Below are 6,926 nucleotides of genomic sequence, written 5' to 3'. Positions count from 1 at the left end.
TAAATTGTGTTGCCAGTTTGTTTTCTTTTCAGCAGCGTTAAGGAGGCACACAGGATCACTAATTATCCATTATCATTCACCTCATAACTCGAAAACTATTTATGTAAAGTATATAAAAGTATACATTTTTTTAATGGAAATGAGCTCATAAATCCATTTAAAATGTCAGTTTTGGGTCAAAAAGTACAATTTTCGAGAAAATCCCAAAAAACGGCTTTTTTGACCAAAAATTTTTGGTCCGCCATAAAAAAATTATTTGAAAATCAAAAACTGTAAAACATGAATTTTATTAATTTAGACAAATAAATCTAGAAAGTGTTTTTTTATTTTTTCGAAATTTTGCTTAGTTTTTAAAATATAGGCAAAAAATCAGTAAAAACGTGTGACCCGTGTTCTAATTTTTGAGTCATGGGTGATAAAAAAAGTTCTAGGCCCTAATTTAAAAAAATGAAAAAACACTATCTAGATTTTGGCCATATCTAAACGTTTGACTTAAAAACTTACCTCAGTGATGCTTCATTTAGACGCTATGGCGGACCAAAATGGTTAAAAGTGGTCAAAAGTGAACTTGCCGAAAATCGCGATTTAGAAAAATACAGCGGATTTTAGGTCCATTTTTGAAGATTATTCCATGAATATATAATCCGGTGACTTGTGACGTTTGGTCAAGTTAAAAAATGAGAAGGGGCGTCCAACTGCAGCAGATTGGCATTTTTTTGGTGATTTAGAAGGTAAAATATACAATATGAAAAAATTATCCGTGCACATTCGGCATTTGTTTATCCACATGGTTTAGCCATTTTATTTACTGCAGTCTTGTTTCCATGGTGCAGCAGTGCTTCCGGCAAGGCCGCAGAGTCGCGTCGGCGTTTGAGGAGCGACAGGGCGCGCGGACAGACTGACAGGTTACGCGAATAAGTTGCACAGTGCATGGTCGTGTTGCCGCGAACGAAACCATAATTATTTAAGTACAATTTTGTCCTGTTCCGTATAAAAAAAGATCATGCTCTGTATTAAAATTTGCGGATATCAGAACATTAAAATTAGGATAGAATAACTGACAAGCAATTATTTTAGCAGATAATCAGGAAGTTTTATGAAATAAAGAATAAATTGAGACATAATCATGATAGGCCTAATTGCGATTTCTATTTTGTGCTAATTTTCATAATTTTGCTTTAAAAATGCAATGTTTGTAATTTATCGTTTTTGGTGATTTTCTTTCTTTTTTTCCTTTTTTTTTTTTGGTTTTGACAAATATTGCATGTTTATGTTCATTGTCCTTTTCTGAACCGCAAACATGATGTTGTTATTGCTTTTTCTTTTTAGTTGGTGCTTGAGAGGCACCACAGCGGCCCGTCCGCGCCAAAGATAGGCATTTAAACGCCCGTTATAGCCCCGGGGGGGGCACTCCAACTTTGGAGGTGACGCGTATGTAGGGCTGTTAAGACCCCCTTTTTCAGCATCGCTGTCACCCAAAGACCCCATATTTTTTTACGAACACATGCTCGCTCCGCGCTCTGTCACCCGAAGACCCCCTATTTTTCCATTTGAGCTGTCACCCAAAGACCCTTATAAATCATGCTCTCACCCAATGACCCCATATTTTTTACATGTTGCTCTCACCGAATGCCCCTTAGTGCGAAAGCGCCAGCCCTACACCTATATCCATTTCAAATTGAAGTGCCCCCCCCGGGGTTATAGCTAGGCCTACACCACAGGAATCCCAAGTAACATTTTAAAAGATTCTGATGATGTGTCGCATTACTCAATATTCCGTTTTTGTTATTGTAATAGTTTGTTGTTATCATATTGTATTCTAAACTTTTTACGGAATATCAAACACGTACAAAAGTCATAGGCCTATTATAGGCCTAAAGCCACAATAAAGTTGTAAAATATTTTGTACCGCATAAAAAGTGAATAATAATACAACAAAAAAAAAAAAAATCAAAAAAGTGTGTGTCTGTTGTTGTTTTCAATCAAACAAACGTGTAAAAAGTGGGGTAAAAGTTGTAATATGTCTTGAATAAACTTCTTGTAAAACGGACAAAAAGTAGCCTATATAGGCCTATAGGCTAATTATGTTAAACGGGCAAAACACGGAGAGGTCACAAGAAAACTGAAAAACACGGAAATTGACATATAGCCTAACAAAACCGAATTTCAAAAGTAGAAAACGGAACACTTATGGCTTTAAATTAGATTGTGGTTTTACGACCCTGTATGATTATGCAGTAGGCCTACTACCGTAGGCCTATATAGGCATCATGCTATAAAGAGCGTTTTAAAACACTGCATGAAAACATTCACGAAAAATGCTATAAAGCGGTTTACCTTTTAAAGTATGCAGAAAACATTATAAACGTGAAAGTTGAAAGCCAGACAAACATTGCAAATAAAAAAGCATTCAGCCAAAACATTCGCAAAAAGTGTTGTAAAACCAAAAGCTTTTATCGCAATCATGGCATATGGTAGACTTAATAGGCCTACTAATGGAAATGTAGTTAAAATGGGTTATGAAAAAAAGCACGAATTTGCGTTTTTGATTATATTTCTTGTTTGAAATTATTATTTAGCATTAAAACATTCACGAAAATGCTTTCATAAACGCGTGCTCGCTATGCCAATTTCAAATATCGACATTTTTGACAGAGTTGTAGGCCTATGCCTAGATGGTCGATATGATGTATTGAAATGTCAACGTTTTTGACATTGCGTTAACGGTCAATCAGGAGTAGAGAACGTTTGAAAACGAATTTTTAATCCGTGTTTTGAAACATTATTCAGGGCCTTAGGTATCTAATATAGGCCTACCGGTAGTAACTGCTTGCCTATTTTTTGTGGTCTTCAAAATTAAGACACGACCGCAGAGGCCCCGAACCAAGGCTGGGACTGCATAAAATATAATAGGCCTATATTCTTGTTCAACTACACCAACTTGGTAAATCAAATAATAACAATGAAATTAATGAATGAACGAATGAATGAAATAAAACAAATTTTTAAACATAAAATAATAAGCCCAATGATGTACTATACGGGCTAAGTCTAGCATACTAGCAAAATATTTAGGGCCTACGTTTTCCATCGTATCTACTATAGATTGCGTCATAATTACAGGGCTTCTTACGGGTAACTACTTCTTACAGATAAATTTCATCTTTTCAAGCTCAGAATGAAACTTGAAAAACAAAAGTCTATAAAAATTGAAGCCCATGGCATGAGTACCCTTGATCATGTTCTCGGGAAGCAATTTTTAGCCGGCAGCATCGGCCCCGGGCATCGGCCAGCAAGCCCGCCAGCAAGGGGCTAGCGATTTTTGGCACGCATAAAAAGGTTTATGAAAACACTATTGACTTAAATATATGCAAAATTTAAGGTTATATTATCTTGACAGTTGCAAGAGAGCTGCTCATTTTGGCTTAGTACGGGTACGCCTGCACAGTGTCAACACTAGGCCTATTATAAATATTTTTTCCATAGGCCTACAGCTCAATACTCCGTTGAAATCAATATTCTATTATTGACACAGATAAAGAAAGTTTACATATGCATTGTGTTATAGGGCTTGCACCTGGAACTTAACTGAATGGGCTAAACGTGTTCCTTTATACCTATACACCTATCCGACTTCGCCATTACTGCGGTGTCCCCGATGTAAAACTGCGGTGTCCCGAGGTCGGGGGTTCCACCCATTATTTATTGTGTGCTATACAGAATTGTAACCGGGAATTGTACACAACAGTGATATTCATACACAATCATGAGTATTGACTTACGAATTAAATCTCCCGCTCTGGTACATCTGTGTTTCCGTCGATAGAGGGCCAAATACAGTAAACGCTTCTCGGATTGGTGTATAAAGTAGAATTGTAATTCTCAAGATTAAATATAGGCCTATCATAATTTTTACATTGGATTTCAAAATCTTTACTTCTAAAATGCAGTAAAAGATATCCACAGCAAGCTGCAAGGCCCCGCTAATTAGTGTAGGCCTACTGCTTTTCGAGTGAGTGTACTGGAAACAAAACCCTGGTTTTACCTGAAAACAAATCGATTTTCTTGTAATAGAAACATCATATGGGGTACTAGAAGAAGCTACTAGAGCATGCACAAATCGTAATAATGTGTAGAATATAGAAACTATGTGTGTATCTCATATGATAGTCATGGTATGCTTAGCAGTGGCGTAGCTAGGGGTGGGCAGGGTGGGCGACTCGCCCACCCTGGACAAATCTGGGGGGACATTTTGGAGAGAGAAGGGAAAAGAAGAGAAAGGAAAGGAGGAAAGAAAAAAGAAAATAAGGAAAAAGAAAGGAAAAGAAAGAAAAGAAGGGGAAAAGAAAGAAGGGGAAAGGAAAGAAGAGAGAAGGAAGAGGGGATGGGAAAGAAAGGGTCAAAAGGGAAGGAAAAGTACGGTAACAGAGAGGAAACGTGAATAAATAAGAAAGAGGGAAATGTAAAAAAAGGGAAGCCTAAGGGATGGGGGAAGGAATAGGGGAAGAGGTAAAAAAAACCTTGCATGTTTATTGTGGGGAAGCAATTCATGCACAGGGGGAAGGAGTGTAAAAAAGGGGAAGAAATTAAAAAATGCGAAGGACGGGGAATTTAAGGTAGGGAACAGAAAGTGATTTGAGGGGAAGTGAGTATAATGGAAGGGGGAAGGAATGAGAGAAAGGGGAAGATACTGAAGAGTAATTTAGGGAAAGTAATTTAAAGGAAGGGGAGGAATGAGAGAAAGAAGACAATGAATACAACTTCAAATAAAGAATATCAGTTATATTTTATTGTATTGTTCTTGATTGTAAATGCATTTTTGTTTCCTTTCTGATAATTCTAAAATTAAAAATCAAAAACATTTTTTACATGGTAAAATGTTCACATTAAAGCGTTACAAATATATGCAAGGTATCATGGTATAAAAATGCCCAAAACCCATGAGCTTCTAGGGGCTTTGCCCCCTGGACCCCCACCAGGGGCCGAAGGTGGACCCCACGCCAGTGATCTCTACGCGGCTCGCTACGCTCGCTTCACTCTATTTATTTATTAACTTGGGAGAACTTTTTGGAGCCTTGCCCACCCTGGCAAAGAGGGCTGGCTATATACGCCCCTGATGCTTAGCCTGAAGGCGCAGTAGTAAACAGTCTTGATTCATATCCAGAAGGCGCAGTAGTAAACAGTCTTCATTCATATTCAAAAGGCGCAGTACTAAACAGTCTTCATTCATATCCATAAGGCGCAGTAGTAAACAGTCTTCATTCATATTCATCAGGCGCAGTAGTTAACAGTCTTCATTCATATCCAGAAGGCGCAGTAGTAAACAATCTTCATTCATATCCAGAAGGCGCAGTAGTTATACAATATTCATTCATATCCAGAAGGCGCAGTAGTAAACAATCTTCATTCATATCCAGAAGGCGCAGTAGTTAACACTCTTCATTCATATCCAGAAGGCGCAGTAGTAAACAATCTTCATTCATATCCAGAAGGCGCAGTAGTTAACACTCTTCATTCATATCCAGAAGGCGCAGTAGGGTAGTAAACAATCTTCATTCATATCCAGAAGGCGCAGTAGTTAACAATGTTCATTCATATCCAGAAGGCGCAGTAGTAAACAATCTTCATTCATATCCAGAAGGCGCAGTAGTTAACACTCTTCATTCATATCCAGAAGGCGCAGTAGTAAACAATCTTCATTCATATCCAGAAGGCGCAGTAGTAAACAATCTTCATTCATATCCAGAAGGCGCAGTAGTAAACAATCTTCATTCATATCCAGAAGGCGCAGTAGTAAACAGTCTTCATTAATTTCCAGAAGGCGCGGTAGTAAACAATCTTCATTCATATCCAGAAGGCGCAGTAGTTAACACTCTTCATTCATATCCAGAAGGCGCAGTAGTAAACAATCTTCATTCATATCCAGAAGGCGCAGTAATAAACAATCTTCATTCATATCCAGAAGGCGCAGTAGTAAACAATCTTCATTCATATCCAGAAGGCGCGGTAGTAAACAGTCTTCATTCATATTCAGAAGGCGCAGTAGCAAACAGTCTTCATTCATATCCAGAAGGCGCGGTAGTAAACAGTCTTCATTTATATCCAGAAGGCGCAGTAGTAAACAGTCTTGATTCATATCCAGAAGGCGCGGTAGTCTTCATTCATATCCAGAAGGCGCAGTAGTAAACAGTCTTGATTCATATCCAGAAGGCGCGGTAGTCTTCATTCATATCCAGAAGGCGCAGTAGTAAACAGTCTTCATTCATATCCAAAAGGTGCGGTAGTCTTCATTCATATCCAGAAGGCGCAGTAATAAACAGTCTTCATTCATATCCAGAAGGATGTACAGAAAACCTCTTGTTTTGTGTTTGCTAGGAATTCCGGAAAGGTGCGGTAGTAAACAGTCTTCATTCATATCCAGAAGTCGCGGTAGTAAACAGTCTTCATTCATATCCAGAAGGCGCAGGAAACAGTCTTCATTCATATCCAGAAAGCGCGGTAGTAAACAGTCTTTATTCATATCCAGAAGGCGTGGTAGTAAACAGTCTTCATCAAGTTCATATTCAGAAGGCGCAGTAGTAAACAGTCTTCATCAAGTTCATATCCAGAAGGCGCGGTAGTAAACAGTCTTCATTCATATCCAGAAGACGCGGTAGTGAACAGTCTTCATTCATATCCAGAAGGCGCGGTAATAAACAGTCTTCATTCATATCCAGAAAGCGCAGTAGTAAACAGTCTTGATTCATATCCATAAGGCGCGGTAGTAAACAGTCTTCATTCATATCCAAAAGGCGCGGTAGTAAACAGTCTTCATTCATATCCAGAAGGCGCAGTAGTAACAGTCTTCATCAAGTTCATATCCAGAAGGCGCGGTAGTAAACAGTCTTCATTCATATCCAGAAAGCGCAGTAGTAAACAGTCTTGAT

Source organism: Amphiura filiformis, chromosome 17 (genome assembly GCF_039555335.1).
Source record: "Amphiura filiformis chromosome 17, Afil_fr2py, whole genome shotgun sequence".
NCBI classification, from domain to species: Eukaryota; Metazoa; Echinodermata; class Ophiuroidea; order Amphilepidida; family Amphiuridae; genus Amphiura; species Amphiura filiformis.
The sequence above is the reverse complement of the archived record's forward strand: the minus strand, read 5'-3'. Positions refer to the sequence as shown.